Here is a 21,966-nt window from a genome sequence, read left to right on the forward strand (position 1 = left end):
TCTGGCACTGGCCAAGCTGTTGTGTAACTTTCTCTTGTGTAAGAAGCGGAATTTAAAACAAATTCAAGTTTTAATATGTTCAAATTTAAAGAAAAAGTGACTATAGCCCCTTTTCCACTGCAGGGCCGAACGGTTCTGAGCACGGAGAGGAGCGGTTCCAATGGTGTTTCCACCTGGAACCGGTTTGGCGTAGAACACTTACAAACCGTGCCCAGCACGATTTTCTCGGCACGGTTAGACAACCGTGCTCAGTGCCGCAGAACCGTTCGGGTGGGCGGGCTTAATGACGTAGGTCTTCACTGATTGGTTTCACATTTACGTCAGTTTTGTGACTGGGCGCTGATCCACTTGCTGTCGTCACTAGTGTTTTCTTAGATGCTTCCTAGTCCTGGTTTTAGCAGCCCGACAGATGGAAACAGAAACGGTAACCGTTCCCACGAGTCCTGAGCAGCGCGGAACGGCACGGAGCGCCCCGGGTAACCGTTCGGCCCTACACGAGAAAAGAGGCTATAGTCACTTTGTCTTTAAATTTGAACAGATTAAAGCTTGAATTTGTTTTGAATTCCACTTCTTACACAAGAGACCCGGATAGCTCTGGCACCGGCCAAGCTATTGTGTAACTTTCTGGCCTCAGAAAAAAAAAAAAAATTCTCAGGCGAGTCCAAGCTCCATGTTCACCAGCAGCAGTGCAGCTTCACGCTTATGTGTGTAAGGGAGAATGGGAAAGCAAGTGAATCCAAACCCCCACAGCAAACAGTTTTATAACATCCACGTTTTCACAACGTGCTCCACTTCAGTTGGCTGAGGGGAAAATAGAAGACAGTAAAAAATTAAACAAGGGCCGATGAAGATAAGGAGGGGTAAACATCCAATTAGTCTCATGTTCTAGGGGTGAGGTCAAATGAGGGTGGGGTTGGTTGCTCTTGGAGAAAAACAGCATGTCACACTGATCGCTACGCTCTCTGAAGGAATCAACTTCCCCATGTCCACTTTCAGACCTCTTTCACAAATATTTAATCATCGCCATGTCCTCTGGCTTTTTTATGTGACAGATACGTGACAGACTTTTTATGCATCGGTTTTTTTGTGTTTCTTCCTGTATTTATGCAATAATTTTCCTTGCCTAGGATATCCTGTCATGGGCTCACGCTGTGGCAAATCTTGAGTGAGAGTCTGAGAAGCAATAAAAACTGACCCACTAAAATATGTTAAGTTATAAACCTCTTACAGCGCATATGGTAAGTCTGGCTTAAGGTAGAGGCCACCACTCCAATGTGTATAAACATTTTGTAAGGTATTTAAAATGGGATTACAGGGGGTATTATGGATTTGAGGGCAGAAATTGGATTGCAGCCTGTTGCTCAGGCCCACAGTTTACTTCGTACAGAACTCTGCCTGTGCCTACATTCAATTTTACTCAAACATTTTAAATGAGATTAAACGTTAAACCGTTTTTCCTGTCTTCCACAAAATATTCAGATACTCAAAGTCTTCTCCATATGCAAATGTGTCAAAATTCCCAAAGAATATAAACAAACCTGTTAAAATACCATGCATCTCAAAGAAGGTGAACTTAAGTTTATTCACCGTAGCTTTTCTCCAGATCCTGATAAATACCAATTATTTTTATAGAGGAGTTTTAAAAGTTTTCTGAATGATTTAATAAATATGCGCTAAAGAATGTCTTTTCAAAATAGGCTAAATACAAATACTCAAGCAGTAATAGGGAAATGCCAACTAGTGTATAAATACTCGTGGCTAAGGATTTATTCAAGCTCTCTGGAGACCGCTATGTCAATTTAAGTGTCCTAAATGTTTGGAAGAAATTTACTCAGGACGCCGAAAATAATTTCTCAATGCGCAGCCCTGCTGGTTGTATTTACCCAATGAAAATCATGGGCTTGGTTTGCATTTTCTCGCGAGAATTACAACAGTTTCATTCCATTCTTAAAAAGTGCCTTATACTCTCGCGAGAAATTTTAAACTGGGTTTGAGTGAGGCGAGATTAGTCTATTATCATCAGGACAGCGCTGGGCGAGAGAAAAGAGGGGGGCACACACACGAGTCAACCCGACCCGAGTCAGAAGGAGCGGATTAAGTGACGGGGTGTAACCGAAGTGGTTCAAGTTGGAACGGCAAAAACTATCCTAAGCGATTGTCTCATTAAATTTTGAGACTTGGAGAACAATCATTTATTTGGACATTTTTAGCCGGAGAACAACTGCTGTGTCGCTGTATGTCGTGAACGGTTGGTTGAATTTCTGTTAATATATCTTAAGAAGAGATTCTTTTTGTTTGCTTTAGCCTTTAGGGAGCTCGCTAGCTCCTTCCTTTCAGTGTTTACAGTATTGGTGACAAAATGTTATGTTAGTTAGGTAAGATGTATAACCGAGGTTTGTACGGCCTGCTGCATTTGAACATAGAAAACATTTCGATGTCTGTCTTTGAGATATAGGGATAGAAATCCAACTCCCTGGTGTAGCTTGCTAGCTATGTCTCTAATCATTATTTATCTGTAACTTAGCTGACGCCAGGCAAGCAGCCTATGTAGCCAGTTAGCGTTTGATACTCGTACTAAATCCACTGTGTGTCCTATGTTAGACAAAACAAATTGATTGCTGAAAATACATGTATAAATATGTATCTTGGCTATAGCAGAACTATAATATAATTGTCAGTTCACCACTTGACGACAGTTTTTTTGCGCTGGAAGCAACATTACCTTGGCCCACTTATAAGAAACTAATGTTAGCAGGCTGGCATTTGCAGACTAACGTTAACTTGGACTACTAAACGAAACGTTGGCGTCGGATGAACTAAAGTTAAAGCTAACTGACCAGCGCTTGCTTAAAAGCAAAACAGTGGCTATAGAGGTGAACTTGTTAGAATTGAATAGAACAATAATTGGTTGGTACCACTGAGTCTAACTAGTTAACCCCTATCTTATCTCGACAGTCCTACTGTACGGCGGTTTTGCCAAAGCCTATTAAAATATGGCTTTGTGTTGTTAGCCAGCTATCTGGTTAGGCTAGCTAGATAATGTCAGTGTAGTACGTTAACTATAACTAAACGATAAAACTCAACAGAAAGCATTGCCCGGCTAAGTTGGTTGGTCGTGGGTCCATCATTGGCACTTGTTGAGCTGAATGTTTTGGTAACGTCGTTAGCGTTAGCAACGAACTTTAACTTGCTGACATAAATCGTGTAGGATACTGTAGTCGAGCCTGGGTTGGCTTACGTAGCTACTGACAACTGGAAGTTACAGTGTGATTAATCTCGCTAAAGACCGTGGTCATTTTGACTGGGAGCACTTATTGTTGGCTGTTATGTTTTGAGAAATTAGACACCCACATTACGGAATTTTGCTAAGTTATTTAAAGTGGAAACGGTTTGTAGGCTTTACAGTCGACAAGCAGAGACTCAACACGCAACTAACCTACGCGTTTGCGGATTCTTCATCATAGAAAGGCTGCGGGGTGAATCGGGCCAGCGGGAAGTGGAGAGAGTTACAGTAAACGTGCTGTCGCTTGCGGACGAGCTTTGGGGACAAACCCTGTACAGGTTTGGTGCTGAGTGATTTTCATTCGTCTCTGTCTTTGCCATTTCATTTGGAAACTGTCGGGCTACACCCTGTAGTTATTTGTACGTTGTTTCCACAGACTAGGTTTTTGGAAATGTGTTTGGAGTTAGTTTCCCCTGAGCTGTTCTGCGAACTTTAGAGTGGTCGACGCGTGAACAAGGACATAGACTATGTGTATAGCTATACTTGGATTTAATAATCATCAGTTAAAATATCCATACGCACTGGAAAAAAAGTGCGTATGGGTATTTCCAGGACACAGGTTCACGGATGCTTCAGATTTCAAGTAAATAAAAAGCCGATGTATTAAAAAAAAAAAAAAAAAACACTTTTTTTGGTGCTAGCAGTTCTGCTGCTCTACCTACTCATGTCTATTTAAAATTAATTCCCTTTGAGCAGTCATTACGGCAGGTTAATGAGCATTTACAAATGAGAATGTAGTGAGCTTCATTACATAGAAGCTCACTCTTGTACCCCATGTTCCAACTTCTGGTTTGGTGGTCTTTTTTTGCCTGTCTTCTGCCCCAACTGTGAATGCCATTGCTGAACCGTGCAGTGCGGCAGTGTAGCGCAGTGGGTAAGGAACCGGGCTTGTGACCAAAAGGTCATAGGTTCGATTCCTGGGTAGGCCACTGCCCTTGTACCTTTGAGCAAGGTACCTAACCTGCATTGCTTCAGTATATATCCAGCTGTATAAATGGATACATTGTAAAATGCTATGTAAAAAGTTGCGTAAGGCGCTCTGGATAAGAGCGTCTGCTAAATTCACCCTCTTCCGAAGGGCATGTCGGGATTGCTTGTTCCCAATAGCTGGCAGTGAGAATGATCAACCTCACGAGAGCCCTCTCGCTATCTGTTGAAATTCTATAACTAAGAGACTTGTGATGTTCAGAAACTAAGAAACTGCAGCAGCATAACCGCAGTTGGCAGCGTCAGCAGACCGCCGTGCTTTTCGCAGGAGCGGGCGCACTGTGGCGTCCCGGGCTCTCAGAACCAGCCGTTCCTTTCCTTGTTTCAACGGGATCAGATTCCCGCTGAAGCGGTTCCTTTGGAAAAAAAAAGAAGAAGTAGCTTGATTGTGCCCTTTTCATGTGGGCCTGGTTATCCGGGGTGACCTTTATCCAACCCATTCACTTGTTTGTTTTTCTTTCCGCCGTGTGAGAGAACACCGGTGGAGATGTTGTGTATATAGACTCCCCCCCCCTCCACCTTCCACAGTTTGCCATTTACAGTATTCGAGCTCGGTGAAGGAGCGGATGACAGCGGCTGAGGCGGCGCAGGCTTCGGCTCTGCGCCGGAGACCGTGCCAAGAGTGGTTTAGTCTGTTTACCTTCGCTGTGCGCTGCTTAGTCTTCTGTGTAGCGGAGGGAAATCAGTGCCGATTATTGATGGGAAAACACTCGCGCAGTATTTTCACACAGTTTGCGTTGCGGTGTTAGAGGCTCTGCGTCACCGAGAACATTGTCGTTTTCATTCGCCTTTATAAACGATCTTCGACGGTGTACGCCGTCAAACCTTTTTTTTCCTCCCTGTGATTTTCTGATAAGCAGACATGGCGTCTATGAGGCGGTTCGTTTACGTCGGTAAATTGTCGGTTTGTCGCGAGCTACCGGCCTACCTGCGCGTGCCACGGTGCGGGCAATAGGCCGGTCATGTGACCAGCGTCGGCGCTCGCGGGGGTAGTTTTTTAAACTTGCCCCGTGTTTAATTCCCGCAAATAGTCTTGCTGTGATTGCTGGTGATTCCAGTTTTTTTGGGCCCAGTTCCCTCTTCTTGGCGTCTTTGATCTTAAATGCAGTTACAGTCAGCCATTCAGGGCTGTAGGCCTGCGGTTCCTCTGGCTTTGCGTACGCGTCGGCCGACTGTTGATGCCTCTTTGGCACGCATCGTTGCCTCCGTCCTCCGCTGAGTGTGGCCAAGGCGCTCATCAGCAGTGATCCATGGAGGCGGCACTTATCTGATTGCCTGGTTACATTTTAACTCCTTTAACTCGGGGTCCCGGCCGCTTTTGACACCGTGCCACCGCTGTTCCGCTGAGTAAAAAGGTGAAAGGAGTTTGCCTACCTGGATTTAGCTAGCCTGGAGTGTAGCACAGTGGGTAAGGAACTGGGCTTGTAACCGAAAGATTGCAGGTTCGATTCCCGGGTTAGGGCACTGCCGTTGTACCCTTGAGCAAGGTACTTAACCAAAATTGCTTCAGTATATATCCAGCTGTATAAATGGATACAATGTAAAAATGCTATGTAAAAAGTTGTGGAAGTCGCTCTGGATAAGAGCGTCTGCTAAATGCCTGTAATGTAATTTAATTTCCCTAACTGCGGTGGGAACCTTTTTAAAAAAAAAAAAAAAAATGAAACACCCTCTTCCTGTTTAACTGCATTTTTAATTTGTGGACCTAATCTCTCGCGTAGCCTCCTTGTTTCACTCTCTCTGCGGTCATTCTGACGGCTTACTGTAAGCGCGCGTATTTGTTTAACACAGTTAGCACACAAAGCACTTTGATTCTTTTTTTTAACCCCTTCGCTCACATTGGCCAAATCTGGCCAATCCTTGCCCATTCAGGGGTTACCCTATTTAAAGCTTTATAACTCCAGATGAGAACACCGCTGAGACTTGAAAATGGCTTAAACGAAGCAAGACATTTGTACCATTTACAATACTAACTGAGATTCGTTTAGATTCATAATTTTGGAAGAAATAAAGTGCCAAAAATGCAATTGTCTAGGCAAAAAAGCAAAAATGAATTTGCTGTTTTTTAGTTTGCAATGAAATGCTGAGAGATTGCATATATACAGCAGGTTAGACTATACATGTCCTGGATCAAAAATTTTATGAGCCACATGTTCATAAAACCTAAGGGTGGATATGTAGAACTACTAAAATTCAATGAAGCAAAAACTAAGCAGTGTACCCAGCGTCTCCAAATCTATCCTAAATGTGTAAATTATGCATTGCTGTAAATCACAACATGTTCCTGTATTTCACTACAAATCAACTGTTTTGACTGAAGAAACTCACTGTTGCATAATTTCAAGTGTGAATTACAAGCTTTCTGTCAGTACAGTGGTCTAAAATATCTAGGGGTCCAGAAACGTATCCGAAACATTGATATCCATCCATCCATTATCTACACCCGCTTATCCTGAGCAGGGTCGCGGGGGGTGCTGGAGCCTATCCCTGCGTGCATTGGGCAAGAGGCAGGAATGCATCCTGGACAGGCACATTGATATCAGATTAAAAAATAATGCGAAAGCATTGTCACACAGTGCGGTACAGTACCTAAATGTGTAAAAATGAACTCTCGTTTGTTTGCTTGTACGGGGATAGGACGACGTGAAAACAATTTTCAACCGTCCACCACGTTTTGGCAATGTTCCAACGTCATCAGCAAACCACCACCGGGCATGACATGTGGACGTGTGAGATTTAGGAATTTAGGATTTGGCTCTGTTAGGAATTTGAATGTCCCGACACTGAAAGGTCCAGATTTGTCCGTGTTTGCGTAACCTGCAGCGTGCTTTTGCATGTCCTCTCAGCTCTTGGAATGTAAACGCAGCCTCGCCTCGCTTGCCTGGGGCGTCGTAGCTGACCTGAAAATAGCGGCTCCAGTCGGTATAGTTTCTCTCCGATTGGCTTGCGCACTTGCGCCGACTCTTGGTGTAGCCTACATAATGACTGCCTTCAGCTTCGTAACACCCCGAGTCTTTTAACTATGTTTGGCTGGACCGCAACAGCGGGGCCAGCCCTAAGAACGCTAATGTCTGTGACTGACTGAGTGAGTGATGAAGTTACACCATTGGCTGGCCGGATCACGTGTGTTAGGTCCAGCCGTATACTAGGTTTTAACCTGGTCTTGTTTGACTAAGCAAAGTGAGTGTAGATATTTTGTGAGTGTGCTTATATGAGCCGGGTTGGGTACGTCTGTCGCAAGCCGAGTCTCGTCTGAGTGCATGGGGAGACGGACGAACGGACGGACAGGTGGCCGGGAAGCGCCTACGAGCCGCTGGGAATGCCCGATTTGGGATTGCGAGGCTCTTAAACCCGCCCCCGTAGACGCGTGAACGATTCTTGCTCGGCCTCCCGTTCCAGATCGACGGGATTTTACGGTAACGGCGGCGCTAGTTCGCGCGGCTAGCACGCGCCTGCCGTCTGAAGCCGGGACGGAAAAAAAAACCAAATGTCTGGCTTTCCTCAGAAGACGAAGCGGGTTCCCCGTACCTGAGAGCCCAGCTGGCTCGAGAGGTCGAGGGCTCAGGAATGCGTGTCTGCTCGAGCTCCCGCGCCCTCCCGGCCTCCCCCCCCCCGACTGAGAATTTACGGCTTCGGCGAAAACAGCTGTTTCCAACGGAAACTGGACTCCGCGCCCTTCCATACGCGTGCTGTTCAACAGCGCCTTCATTGACGCCCTGTGCTTTATATTAGAACAGATCTTTAAAACCCTGTACAGAAGAACAGTGTTACCGTTGAGTTATTGCTTCCAGCGCGCTTCGTTCTTGCATGGCATAGCTTCAGAATCCAAACCATATTGTGGGAACATGCGGTAAATCAGGTCTTACTCTAACGTAGCCTAATCCAGATGAGGAAGGTTCACCTGAAACTGTAATAGATGAAAAACTGGTACATGAATATCGCAGTGCCCATATGAGCATATCTGGCTAGTTACCTTAGGTAGCGTGGCACATTTCTGTCGGTGTGTTTTGCGTTCCACCTGGGGGCCAACTTGTAGTGTTTTTCTCGTATTTCATTTTTCATTTTGCCCTGTGGAATAGGCCCTGGTGGACCTTCACGAGTGATGTCTTGGGTGCATTTCAGCTGGCATCCAGGGACCTCATTAACTGTGTTTATGCTCACTCTCACTCACACACACACACACACACACATTTCTGCAAATGACCCATCTCTGGGGTGGTGTGGGTGGTTTTCATAATATTTTTGTTTTAGCCCGCTACGGTGCACAAGACTATCCCGCTGGGGAATGTCGTATTTTAAGTGCTGTGGGGTTTTCAGCCTTAGCGACGCTGGCTCAGATTTAAAACTTTGACGTTTTGCACCCGCCGTATGAATTTGCTGAAACGCGTGGTAGTGCATTTTTGAGCTGGGGGCACAGATGAAACCGCTAGCCCCCGTATGGCTGTTAAACCCTGGCTAAATGCTTGTGCGTCACCTTTAAATGGGTGCACCCTTCTCACGGGTGAGCTAAGGACGCTTTTCGCTTCGGGGCTAAATCTTTAGCGGGCCGATCAGTCAGACGTTGCGCAGAAGGGCTTCTCGTCACGCTGGACCCCTGGTTACTCTGCAGAACACCTTCGGCTCCCTTGAGTTCATCATTAACCTGAAAGCAGGAAGCAGGGAACTGAGCGGGCTTGACATCGAGCGGTTTGCAGGCGCGGCGTTGGGTTGCGAATGGAACGCGTTCCAGGAACAGCGCCTGCTGTCGCGCCAGACGGAGTTCTCGGTGTCATCGCCCGGGTCGCTTGGTTACCGCGACCTCGCCCGGGTCGAGTCCAGGCCGTGCGTGTCCGTGCGTGCCCCCCCCCCCCCCCCCCCCAACCAACCCGTTGGACTCGGGCCACGCCTCCTCGGCCCGTCTGCCACGTGATTGGCTGTTTCCTGAGGGCCTCTTTCCACCGAACTGGAGTGCGGAGGCGGAAAGCCTGCCAGTAAAGGTCCTCGCAAACACTGTCCTTTTCCTGGGAAGCTCGGCAAGACCATCTGTTTGAGGAAGCATCACACAAAGCTCTGCTTTTACTACAGACAAGAAATTACCTCTCGGGTATCTCAAGTGGGGGAGAACCTGCCTGGGGGGGGGGGTGGCCTTGACCGTGGAAGTGACCGTTCTACCTAGGACCGCTGGTTGACCGCCAGTGGACTGTCCCTCCAGTTTAAACACAGCTGCGTGGGTGGACTCCAGACCCTGCACTCATTTGTTGATTGAGGAGGGGGGGGTGGATTTTCCCGCTCCCTCCTGCCCTTGTTCCTGGCTCTCTCTCTCTCTCTCTCTCTCACTCACTCACTCTCTCTCTCACACACACACTCACACACACACACACAGACACACAGAGACCAGGGCTGCTCATATCTCTTGGTTCTGAAGCCTGCAGAATGAAGCCCATCGCTTGCTTTGGCCTGATTTCAGCCCAGCTGTGCTCCGCTCTCTGCTGATACGACTTTGCGCCTGTAATTAACCAGCTGACCAAGTAGACCTGCTTTAAGATGCATTTCTCTCCCTCTGGTTTCTGTGACTGCGGGACAGAAGAAGCTAATAATGACAGGAGTGAAGTTGAGCAGAACTTCGCCCTCCTAGAAGAGCATGCTTTCCTCAGAATGTGCTCCAGGGTTTGCAGCTTTGCTGTTAAGGTTGTTCAGCCCTGGCTTTTCAGACTGTAGGCTGTAACCTTACAAAAGGATTCTGCTCTTAGGTCCTCCATGTCCCTTATTGAAAGAGTAGAAGGGTTATGTTGTGTCCTTTTCAATGTAAGATGTTAGGTGTGTTATTTACCATTTTTCGAAGGATTCAGAAAAGTTCATTTTCCCTGAATGGAAAAAAGGTTAATTGACACATGCTTGTGTTTTTTTTTTAATGTTAGGCTACTGATTTATGCAAGCACATAACATCTCTAATAGTGTCTTTGGCCTTTCTGTTTTATAGGGTTCATGGGGCATTTGATAACTGCTTATAAATTATTTTCATTCCACTGAAAAAAAACATCTGTTTCTAGCAGTTGGTGTAGTTTGAATATTTCACAAGCAAATGCCGATGCGTGTGAGATATATTTGTGTGAATGTAGGCATGCAGTTCTTTCAGTATATTTCCATGTTCTGCACACTTTTTTTTACTAGCTTTATTGGTAAATGCCAGCAAAAACAAAATTGACGGTGCTCTTGGCTGGCCCCTTGGTGCGGACGAAGGGGTCTGTTAATCCAAACGCCGAGCGTCGAACGGGACGCGGCGTCTGGCCAATGGGTGATCCGTACTGTTCTTCCACGGAGAGGCCGACGGCAGTTAGTTTGGGTTTCGAACAAGCGAAAGGTTTATTTTGGTGCCGTGCCGTGTCGGGAACGTCGGCCTAGGCCGCTGCACCTTGCTTGGCGTTTGTTTCCTACCCGCGAGCCTGGTTTTGAATGAACCGTGTCGCTTCAGAGCCAAAATGGCCGCCGCCGCCGCTGCGCGAGCGCACGTGAGCCCGGTGTCTGAGTCCGCAGACGTGTCGTCATCCGCGTTCCGAGCCCGTTTCCCGGGCGACCCTCGGCAGCGTCTGGATCCCGTGGCTGCACACCAGCCCTGCCTGGCCGTCTGCATTGTCTGTGTGAAACAGGGGGAAACTGTCCCGCGCACTGGCTCTGGAGCTACGTGAACGGAGTGCGGGAGAGAGAGAGAGAGAGAGAGAGAGCGGTCGCCTGTTCTGTGATTTTGGAAGGGAACCTGTGGGGGTCCCTGAGCCATATGGCAGCCCTGGCTCTGGCACAACCCCACTGTTCATCGCAGCGTGCTCCTAATTGGGCTTTTCAGTCTGAATGAAATGGATATTTAGTTTCGCCTTCATGGTAGCCTGCTGACTCGGTCTTGCTAATCAGGGGATTTCCAGCGAAATTCGTGTTTATCTTTCGCTTTTTGGCCGCCCCCTTCACCCTCCCCCCCCCCACCACCACAACCACCACCACCCACCCCCCGTTTCAAGGTCTGAATGACGCAGGATTTTTTTTCTTTTGGTTTCAAGTCTGGTATTTGACATTATGGAAATTCCTGAAATTTTACTTGAAGGAGCACTGTCGTCTGTTTGCTTCTTACCAGTTTCGCCCTAATCATTCCTGAGATCACTTCCGCCATACCAAAGATGTTTCATCTGGTACCAACAAAATGGCTCTGGCAAGTCTGCTAAAGCTGTGACTGTTCCCAGCGATCCGGCGCTATCTTCAGATCCTCCTCCCCGCCGCTCCCTCGACGATCTGCTGGAACAGATGGGGCTGGAGCTCACTTTTCGGGACCACCTGTTACACAGAACCCATCAAATCCTGAGAAACCAGTTGGGGCGGCCGCGTAGTATGAGGGTTAGGGAACTGGTCTTGTAACCCGTTGTGTGGTCGGCCAGGAGCCGAGGGGTCCCGGTTCTGCCAGCCGTCAAACGGGGCGATCGATTGTGTCGTGGAATTTGCTCCGGCAAACCAAATAAAATGGTGACGGTCTGGTTCCTCTCTTGCGTTATATTTTAACTCTGGTGACACACGGGGAGGGATGGGGGGGGGGGGCGAGCTGACTGCCCCATGGCTCATTTCGGCAGTCACAGGCCTGGGGGGCCTCAGTCTGTCCGCACGGACCCAAACTTGTTCACGTGAGGATGAAAGTGAATCTCATTGCTCTGCCAGTCAAAGCGACCTCTCCCCCCCCGCTTTGTTTTTTAATGTAACCGTGATTTGTACAGTTGCAACACGTGTTGCGCAGTTCCAGGAAGGTTTGCTTCAGTAAGACGCACTGACTCATTTTTGAATGATGGCGAGAGGTCCATAGCCTTTCTTGTACTTTTTTAACTTCCTGTGTGTGTGTGTGTGTGAGTCAGTGAGTGAGAGTGTGTGTGTGTGTGAGTGAGAGTGTGTGTGTGTGTGTGTGTGTCTGTGTGTATGTGAGAGAGTGTGAGAGAGAGTGTGTGTGTGTGTGTGTCTGTGTGTGTGTGTTTGTGTGTTAGCGTTAGCTCGCACAAGGACTGCGTTATGGGCAGTGGAGTGGCAGGGGAAGGGCTTTGTCGAACCCGATCAAATGCCTCAGTGTTGATTTATCCATTGAGATTCATCAGAACTCGGACGTGCTGCTCCCTGAGCAGTGGATGTGCCGTTAGCACAAGCCTGTTGGGAAACCTCAAGTTGCGGACAGGAACTCGATTCAGTTCTGCTTTTACAACTTCCCCTTCGGATTCTCAGGGTTTTGATGAATCGTGGGGCTTCTGACCGGTCGCTTTGGTCAGGACTGCTGGTCAAAGGCCTTTTTTTGCTGCATAGGCGGCATATTTTCGCTTGTGTCCCAGAACAAAGCGGGGGCTGTCCTGATCCGACGGTCCCAAAGCAATCGACTGTTTAAAAAATCGGCTGCGGTGGATATTCGCTCTACAATTGGCCCTTTTGTTTTACTTTGCCGCTGCTCAGTTGTCTCATGGACGTGTTTTTTATCTGACACAGAAAGAAGCGAGCGTCCTCACTTGAAGTGTGGTCGCTGTTTAACTACACGGAAGCGGAGCAGTTCGGCATAAACTTATTGCGATCGATTAAAATAAAATCAAGAAGGAAGGGTTTGGTCTCGGTCATCGTAGCTGATGCCACGGACTGCCGTCGATGGTCGGAGCTGTTTTCAAGATGTCCGTCTGATCTCCGCGTTCGTCAGCGTTTTCCCGTGTCCTGATGAAACGCGAGACCGTGGGCTGCCGGCAGCGGGTGGCCCGTCTGGGACCGGCCTGTCGCCGAGCGCGGGTCGGGTCGAGGACTCGCGTGGGGTGAGTCGAGGACTCGGGGGGGGTGAGTCGAGGACTCGGGGGGGGGTGAGTCGAGGACTCGGGGGGGGTGAGTCGAGGACTCGGGGGGGGTGAGTCGAGGACTCGGGTTGGGTCGAGTCGAGGACTCGTGTGGGGTGAGTCGAGGACTCGGGCGGGGTGAGTCGAGGACTCGGGCGGGGTGAGTCGAGGACTCGGGGGGGGTGAGTCGAGGACTCGGGGGGGGTGAGTCGAGGACTCGGGTTGGGTCGAGTCGAGGACTCGTGTGGGGTGAGTCGAGGACTCGGGCGGGGTGAGTCGAGGACTCGGGTGGGGTGAGTCGAGGACTCGTGGGGTGAGTCGAGGACTCGCGTGGGGTGAGTCGAGGACTCGCGTTGGGTGAGTCGAGGACTCGGGCGGGCTGCCAGAGGCCACATTTAGCCTAGCCGCTCTAAACACCGCTACGCCGGCGATGGGCGGAAGCTCTGGACAGCAGCGGGAAGAGGAGCGTGATGTCACAGCACATCGTCTCAGACCCGAGGAGTCACGGTGTCGGGTGAAGCGGCGAGAGAGCTGCGGCGGGTTTGGCTGCGGCTCTGAAGCTCGGGCCGGGGCAGAGGCGTGACCCTGCCTCGTGGTATTTATGGGTGTGAAGTGAACAGGGGGAGGGGCGGGACCGTCGCTCGCGGCGGGTGCTGATTGGCCCAAGCAGCCTGGCACTCAGCCCTACGCGTGGAACCAGTCAACCTGCACCACTCTTATATGTTTGTCAGACCTGAATGGTGTGAAGGCTGAAAGTAAGCAGAGAGGGGTGACCTGAGGCTGGCTCTTAAGCCGTATACTAACACCCCACCCTGACGCTTTCTGAGCTGGGATCCATCCTTCGTTTGCCTCCCTCTCCCTCTTTCTCTCTCTCTCTCTCTGTCTGCTCTTTGGTCGGTGGCTCAGTGATTCAGTTAATTTCTCTCTCGCTCGTCCGGTTGTATACGCTTCATAAATCCCTCTGACCCGCTGCTGGTGGGAGGGGCGGACGGGCGGGGGCGTGAGGGGAGGAGGGCAGGCTTCCAGATTAGATGGAAGCCAGCGAGGAGAGGCTTGGGCGAAGTTTAATGACGAGGCCGGCAGCTCACTGTGCTCGAGGGAAGGCTGCCAGGAAACATGTTGGATCTCACTCCCCATTGGCCCCCCTATCCAGCCTCTCGCTCCCCATTGGCTGGCCTCTCAGGCCTCTCGCACACCATTGGCCGGCCTCTCAGGCCCCTCACTCCCCATTGGCCGGGCTCTCCGGCCTCTCCCGTCCCATTGGCCGGCCTCTTCGGCCTCTCCCTTCCCATTGGTCGGCCTCTTCGGCCTCTCACTCCACATTGGCCTGCCTCTTGCTCCCCATTGGCCGGCATCTCCGGCCTCTCTCTCCCCATTGACCGGGCCTCTCACTCCTCAATGCCCATGTCGTCCATCAGCCTCTTACTACAGTATCCTGGTTCTGTGAGTTTTCCCAGTTGTCCCCATGGAAACGCTCATGGATCGTAATGTTGTCTGTCTTCTATTTCACGCAAATAAAAACGTTTTACAGGAGCACAAAAGTAGCACCCAGACACCATGCCCTTCTTTTTGTTCTTGTGCCTGTCCATGTCCTGGTGGCTTGCAGCCAAGTGGCTGCTTGAGACGCTGACCTTTTTGGACGTGAGGTTTTTTGACTGTGTTACGGAACTGTGGTAGTGGAGAAACATTTATCGCTCAATTAATTCCTGACGCTTCAGGGCTAATTAGATCTACTAATCACTGTTTCCGTATCGTTGTAAGAGCAGAACTTAGCTGTTGGCAGCGGAATGGTGTTTACAGATGTTTCAGATGAAAGGGCACTGTATGTGTGTGTGGCCTGAAATCATTTTAATTGACTTCACTCAAGTCTCAAGCCTTTGTGGGTAGATTGTTACTGTGAGATTGTCATGTGCGTGTGACCTGGTTAGGAGGTGTTTGATGTAAAAATGAAAAAAAACAAAACAAATCTAGTTCTGTTGTTAGAAATGTTCCTAAAAACACTTCCAACTCAGTGGAAATAACGCATTGACTTCTTCTAGCCGATGTGGTGGATTTCTTGCTTACGGCTCGGAGGGGTATTTTGGCGATGTCAACACCATCGCTGTAGCGTTAGCGGTCGTCCGACTTGCGGACAGTCATTGGATAGTAAGAAAACCGTAATCACCAACCCGAGGTTTCAGTTTCAGCCCTCCTTTGGGGAAGGGTGCGGTCTCTAGTCGTTCTATTCGAGACAGGATTTTAGCCGTCAAAGCGCGACGAGTCTTAGCTTCGCAGCGCTACGCGTGCTGTAGCGCCCACGCCTCACATCGACGACGGATAAAAGCGATAATTTTAAGACGGATGTTATTGTTTGATGCCGGCGTCTAATTTCACAGCCATTGGGCTGCAAGGATTTACAGATCCCGTAACATTTTATGAGGTCATTTCCTGTCTGGTGGCTGCGTAGGCTGGTTGATGTTCCTTCTCGGCGTGTTACAGCGTCGATGCTGCAAAGCATCGCTGTTTACTGTTGTTAAGGTGAGTGCTGCCATAGTTACACTATGTGGGACGATTGATTCCCTTTTTTGCTATCATTTTGCCCAGAACATTATTGCTGGCAGGCATTGGTGATTGTGTGCAAAAATATAATAAATCTTCTGTATCTTAGCTTATGTTTAAAGTGTCACGTTCAGCTGCATTATCACAATATTTAAAATAGTTAATGTGTGTACAGTTCAGTTATGGCTGAACTGCCGAAATTATTATTATTATTAATTATTATAATTATTTTAAATTCACAAACGTGCTCCTCTCAGAAAATAGGTGTGTAATTATAGTTCTGTTGTCTGCCATCTCTGTCTTATTGGAACTGGCCGACCAGGCCTTAAGGCTGTAGGTGTCTGGTGTTGTGCTGTCGGGGGTTTGTGTGGTGGTGCTGTTGAGGGAAGTGGTTCCTGTGGCTGGCACTCGCAGCCAATGGGGTGTCGCTGTGGCTGTCACATGACTGTGAGGTCACAGAGGGGCCCTGAATGAGCTGCCTCCGGCGAACTGTGCGAGGGGGGGCGGATAGCTTGCACACGCTCACGCGCAGCTGAGCCGACGGAATTCCTGGCCGCTGACATCATTTCCTCCCCTGTGCAGCTGAGCTGGGGGGAGTAGGGGGGTGGGGGGGGGGGTCATGGAGCCTGTTTGTTTCCTGACTGTCCTGCTCTGACTGTGTGTGTGTGTGTGTGCATCTGTCTGTGTGTCTGTGTTTGTTTGGTTATGTCTGTGAAAGGGGTTCCTGAGGGGAGCAGGCATGTCAATCAATCAATCAATCAATCAGTCAAATTTTATTTATATAGCGTTTTCAGAGAAGTTGTCACAATACGCTTCACAGACAACCCTGGCCTAAACCCCCACAGGAGCAAGCCTGATGCAACAGTGGCAATGGAAAAACTCCCTCTGGCAGATGGGAAGAAACCTCGGAAGGAACCAGGCTCAAGGGGGAGACCCATCCTCCTCTGGTCGGCTCAGGGTGTAGATAGGTGACCGACATGGTCAGTCAGTCAAGGTTTACATGGTTCAAATTGTGGCTTGTGTGATTGACAGGCTGAAGGGGAGGAGTCTCTAATCTCGTTATGCAGGAATCCAATCAGACTCACTTCTGCTCCCTTAAGAAACGGCAGCGATTCTCCCGGTGAGTCAGACGAGGTGACTGCCGTCCCGTTGTCTGCCCGTCGCGTCCCCCGTTCTCTTCTGGGATCCCGCCCTGATTGGCCGCTGTCCCGAGAACCCTGCCCTGATTGGCCGCTGTCCCGAGAACCCCACCCTGATTGGCCGCTGTCCAGAGAACCCCGCCCTGAGTAGCCGCTGTCCCGAGAACCCTGCCCTGATTGGCCGCTGTCCTGAGAACCCCACCCTGATTGGCCGCTGTCCCGAGAACCCCACCCTGATTGGCCGCTGTCCCTAGAACCCCACCCTGATTGGCCACTGTCCCGAGCACCCCGCCCCGACTGGCTGCTGTGACAGGAACGGCTGGCTCCGGCGTCTGGCAGGATTGCGGGGGAGCCGGACGTGTCCGTACACGCCCACGTGGGAGCGGGGCGGAGCCGGCGCGGGATCAATGCAAAGTGCTCTCCGCCCCCAATGTTTCCAGCAACCGCGTTCAGTTTGGTTCCTCTTCAGTACTGCCATCCTCACCCTGGCTTACTGCTGAGCCCACACCTCGGTCCTTGTGTGTATGGACATTAAAGAGATGTAGGGGTAGAGGGGCGCGGGGGGTACCTCTGCATCTGAGGGAGGGGTCTTCCAAATCCCCCCCCCCCCCCCCCCGAGCTCTGGGACAGTGTGGGTCTGTCATTGCTCTGCCCCCCCCAGTCCCATCCATACGTTCTGAGACCTCTTGAGTTGACCATCTTGTGTGAGTCTTTGCTCAGGTGTAAACGGTACCGGGGCTCTAATTAGCATGCGGCGATTCCATTGGCTCACAGCGGGAGCTGAGTCACCGCTGCTGGCCGGGTGGCCTGGGCGCGTGTGCGTGTCCAGCCTGTCGGAGCGGAGCGCTTGGCTCTCTCTGACCTCAGCGCGCACTGCTACACGTGGCCTCTCGCTGCTCCAGGGCGGTATGATTGGCCTCTCAGAGGGGCCTTTTGGCGGGGCGCGTCCGCTGCCCGTGCGCTCTCCGGCTCGTTGTGTTTGCGCCCGGCCGGCCTGTCCCTCTCGTGCGCTCGTCGAACGGTAACGCCCGGCTGCCGGCAGCTGCTTTTGAAACGTGAGCTAAGCCTCGCAATCCCCCTCTTTTTAAAATCGCCCCGTCAATGCACACGCTCCGCCGGGCAAAGCTGTACCGCAGATTTAGCTCAGGTGTCAGAGGTGCGTGTGTGTATGTGTGTGTGTGTGTGCCTGTGTGTGTGTGTGTGCGTGTGCCTGTGTGTGTGTGTGCCTGTATGCCTGTGTGTGTGTGTGTATGTGTGTGTGTGTGTGTGTGTGTGTGTGTGCTTGTGTGTGTGTGTGTGTGCATGTGTGTGTCTGTGTGCGTGTGTATGTGTGTGCTTGTGCGTGTGTGTGAGTGTGTGCTTGTATAGGTGTGCGTGCGAGTGTGTGCTTGTGTGTGTGCGCATATGTGTGTGTGTGTGTGTTTGTGCTTGTATGTGCGTGTATGTGTGTGTGTGTGTGTATGTGTGTACTTGTATGTGCGTGTGTGTGCTCATGTGCGCGTGTGTGTGTGTGCTTGTGTGTGTGCGCATATGTGTGTGTGTGTGTGTGTGTGTACTTGTATGTGCGTGTGTGTGCGCGTGTGCGTGTATGTGTGTTTGTGTGTGTGCGCGTGTATGTGTGTTTGTGTGTGTGTGTGTGTGTGTGTGTGTGTGTGTGTGTGTATGTGTGTTTGTGTGTGTGTGTGTGTGTGCTTGTATGTGCGTGTGTGTGCGTGTATGTGTGTGTGTGTGTGTGTGTGTGTGTACTTGTATGTGCGTGTGTGTGCGCGTGTGCGTGTATGTGTGTGCGTGTATGTGTGTGTGTGTGTGTTTGTGTGTGTGTGTGTATGTGTGTGTGTGGTCAGGGCCCTAAGTGGACGGAAAATGAGCGTGTTGGTGTCGTTGAGGGCGCAGATATCTCCTGTACACGCAGTGCTCCAGTGTGCCTCTCCCTCCCCAGGCAGAACCGCACTCCGCCACGCTGGGCTCCATGGCAGAGCGGAGCTCTCGGCTGCTCCGTGTGTTTAGAAGGCCACTGGACCGAGCCAGATGTGACCGCTGTTGGTTCGATTCGCAACCGTCACTGGTTTGTTTGGCGTTTCTGTTTGAATAACTTTTCTTTTTGACCTGGCGGATTCAGCCACGTTTGCCAGATCCTTTTATTTTTCATCAGTCTGGTTTATTTTGTTTTTTTTACTTCACTACAAACACAGAGTTGAAAGGAGGACTCGGTGAAGTGATTGTGTAACTGCATCCCTTGTGTGTCCCAGGACAAATGGTACCGCTCATCCTCAGTACCCTGGGGATACCCACATAAGCTCTCACTTCTCTGATTGGCCTAGGGATGGCCAATGAGTGCTCAGTGTTCTACACTTTGAATATGCACAAGGCAGGCCCTAGAATCTCTTTTTTTACTCTCAGCTGTGTTACATTTACCGAACAGGTCGAGACAGCACTGAAAATATACCAGAGGGGTAATGGAGAGGGAGAGCGCTCACGTCATGCCTCTCCTCTGTGTTCAGTGTGGTGGTTTTGAGTGCGGCTCCAGGTAGCTGAGTCGGCCGCTCAGCTGTGGACGAAGCGAGGCCGGGCGTCTGCATTTGAAGCTGCTTAGCGCGCACTTCTCCACGGCCTACATGCAGTGTTAGTGTAGCGCCCGAAGGCCCTGTTTGTGCAGTGGATGCAGGCCAACTGAGCTCTTCGTTAGCATAGCGGTGAAGCTCTTCGTTAGCATAGCGCTGAAGCTCTTTGTTAGCATTGTGCTGAAGCTCTTCGTTAGCATAGCGCTGAAGGCCCTGTTTGTGCAGTGGATGCAGGCCAACTCTGTTTTACAGGTCTGAGCTCTTCGTTAGCGTAGCGCTGAAGCTCTTTGTTAGCGTTGCGCTGAAGCTCTTTGTTAGCGTAGCGCTGAAGCTCTTTGTTAGCATAGTGCTGAAGGCCCTGTTTGTGCAGTGGTTGCAGGCCAACTCTGTTTTACAGGTCTGGGCTCTTCGTTAGCATAAGGCTGAAGCCCTTTGTTAACGTAGTTCTGAAGGCCCTGTTCACACGGTGGATGCAGGCTAACTTTCCGTTTTAGCCGTCTGAGCTCTTCGTTAGCGTAGCGCTGAAGGCCCTGTTCATGTTTTTTCTGTCTTTTTTCCCTGTCCGTGCACCAAGAAGACACATTTCATGTTTTTTAAACACGACTAATGAAATTAACTCTAACTGTGACTCACAGTGGGCAGCCTGAGCTGACACGCAGCTGGATTCATTCAGCTTGATTGCTTGCGGTGGTGACTCATTTGGTCGGCTTTTGGCGTTTTTAGTGAAAGAGTAGCGCGTAGCCCGTGTGACCCGTAAACACGTCTGCGACGCGCGGTCTTCGGTCCTCCCGGCTTCCTGAGCCGACGTTTGCCGGTTTCCCACGGCGACTGAGCGCGGCGCTCCACGCGGCGTTACGATTGGCTGCCGACTGCGTCTGTCTCTCAGAGGCCGGGGCAACCGGCCTATCAGAACGGGTTTAGAGGGGATCCTGGAACGGCCGTCTTGAGCTTAGCCGGAGTTGCTCCTCTCAAAGCGCCCTCACACCACTGCTGTGGATGATGAAGAGCAAATATTGACCTGGTTACGGGCGCGTGTGGCGACCATCGGAGCCGTTCGCCCGAGCAGGCGAGCCGATTGGTCCGTCGTCTGTTCGCATCGAGCGCCCTATTAGCCGCCAGGGCGTGGACTGACTTCATTGTGCCGCTTGAGTGAAGTCCGCTCCTGACTGTGGGACTCCTCTGGTATCAGGAAGTATCGGATAGCGGGACGCGCTTCTGTGCTCTGAGCGCCGCGTGTGCGGACCTGCTCACTGTGCAGGGTCGTGAGGCAGTGACTCCGGGCGGTGTTCAGTCCAGGGCCGGCTGCTTTGGTCGCCCGAATCACCCGTTTAACATCGCGTATTCTTACGCAGTTTGCCGGTAGCACCACGAAACATGCTTCCTTTAAAATACACTCGCTGGAATGTGAAACTCTAACCGTTATCAGCTATTCTGTGATTGTGGAAGGTCCTTAGCTCGGGTTTATAAATGAAGGATTGTTCCAGTCCAGTGATCCATTTATTGGTGCCAGACCTGAGTTATGGCAGTGCCGTGTAACCAGTGGCTGTTAAACATTTAATAGAACGTCTGTGAGAATAACTACTTAGGTTAGCTGCTTTAGTTGCAGTTTGGCACTGTTGTGTTGGTTTCACTGGTCTGGCAGCTAAGGAAGCTGGCTAACATTACGTAGACGGGACATTTTTAACCTTATTCAGTATGTTTGCTTGTTTGGAAGCATTCACAAAATTACATGAAAAATTATGCAGATGAAGAGAATTGAGAAGAGAAGTCAAACCTGGAGTTGTTTTTCATAGCAGTTTGCAGGACGATTCGAGATTTGGGTTATAAGGTGCTGTCATGGCTAAAATGGGCCAGCTGACATGTACAAAATCATCATAAAAGCCCCTACTAGCCCCTCCCCCTGTGTGTGAGGGACGGAGAGAGACGGGGATGGTCATGTGACCCGGTGCGTGTGTAAGCTTAGCTCCTTGTTGAGGCGCGAGTGTAGTCGTGTGAAAGAATGCTCTCTCTCGCAGCCGTTCCAGAAAACCCTCACAGAAAGTGTCTCGTGTTTCCCGGCAACTTCCCGGAGTTCCGACCCATCATGCACTGCCAAAGCAATCAAGGCTAAGGGGTTGGGAGGGCAGGAAGTTTCTAACGTTCAGTTATTCCACCGCTCCAGTCGTCAGATACTTTTTCCAAGAGCTCTTGTCTGACTAGGTGGGTGACGTGGTCAGACCTATGTTAGTGTGAGGGTAACCGTGACCGTTTAACCGAGCTTCCAAAACAGTGCCCGAGCGTAGCGGTCACTCTCTGTCTCCCCTTCTCGTCTTAGCCACCAGCACCCACTGCGTTCCTGTTCTCTTGCATTTTAGGGGCCCGGTTCCATGTAATTGCACGGTTCGATTGCATAAACACGTGCGGCCTCTTAAGTGCGGATGAGCAGAGTTTTCCTAGAGAAGAAACCCCAGCGCAAGTCTCCTGGCAGGCGGCCATCTTGGCTCTGACGAGCCCTCCCCCCCCCCTTCTCCCCGGCCCTCTGTGAAGCCGCTCGCATGTTTTTTTTTAGGCAAAGGGAGGAACAATCTCCTAATGCAGGCCGTGATTGCGGCGTGCCCCTGATTACGTTAATCTGGGCCTTTGTGCCGCTTCCCCCCAGTGGAATTTTTCCT

General features: G+C 50.3%; 1 protein-coding gene across 1 annotated transcript in view; it reads left to right on the forward strand.

Annotated features, from left to right (window-relative positions):
- Positions 1 to 3,465: 3,465 nt before the first annotated feature.
- Positions 3,466 to 21,966, forward strand: part of LOC118233863 (E3 ubiquitin-protein ligase RNF19A-like) — a 36,860-nt gene continuing 18,359 nt past the window's right edge. Inside the window, exon 1 of the mRNA XM_035429910.1 lies at positions 3,466 to 3,561. The gene's annotated coding sequence lies outside the window, so the exon portion shown is untranslated. The remainder of the gene's footprint in view (positions 3,562 to 21,966) is intronic.

The sequence above is a fragment of the Anguilla anguilla genome, chromosome 8 (assembly GCF_013347855.1).
Source record: "Anguilla anguilla isolate fAngAng1 chromosome 8, fAngAng1.pri, whole genome shotgun sequence".
NCBI classification, from domain to species: domain Eukaryota; kingdom Metazoa; phylum Chordata; class Actinopteri; order Anguilliformes; family Anguillidae; genus Anguilla; species Anguilla anguilla.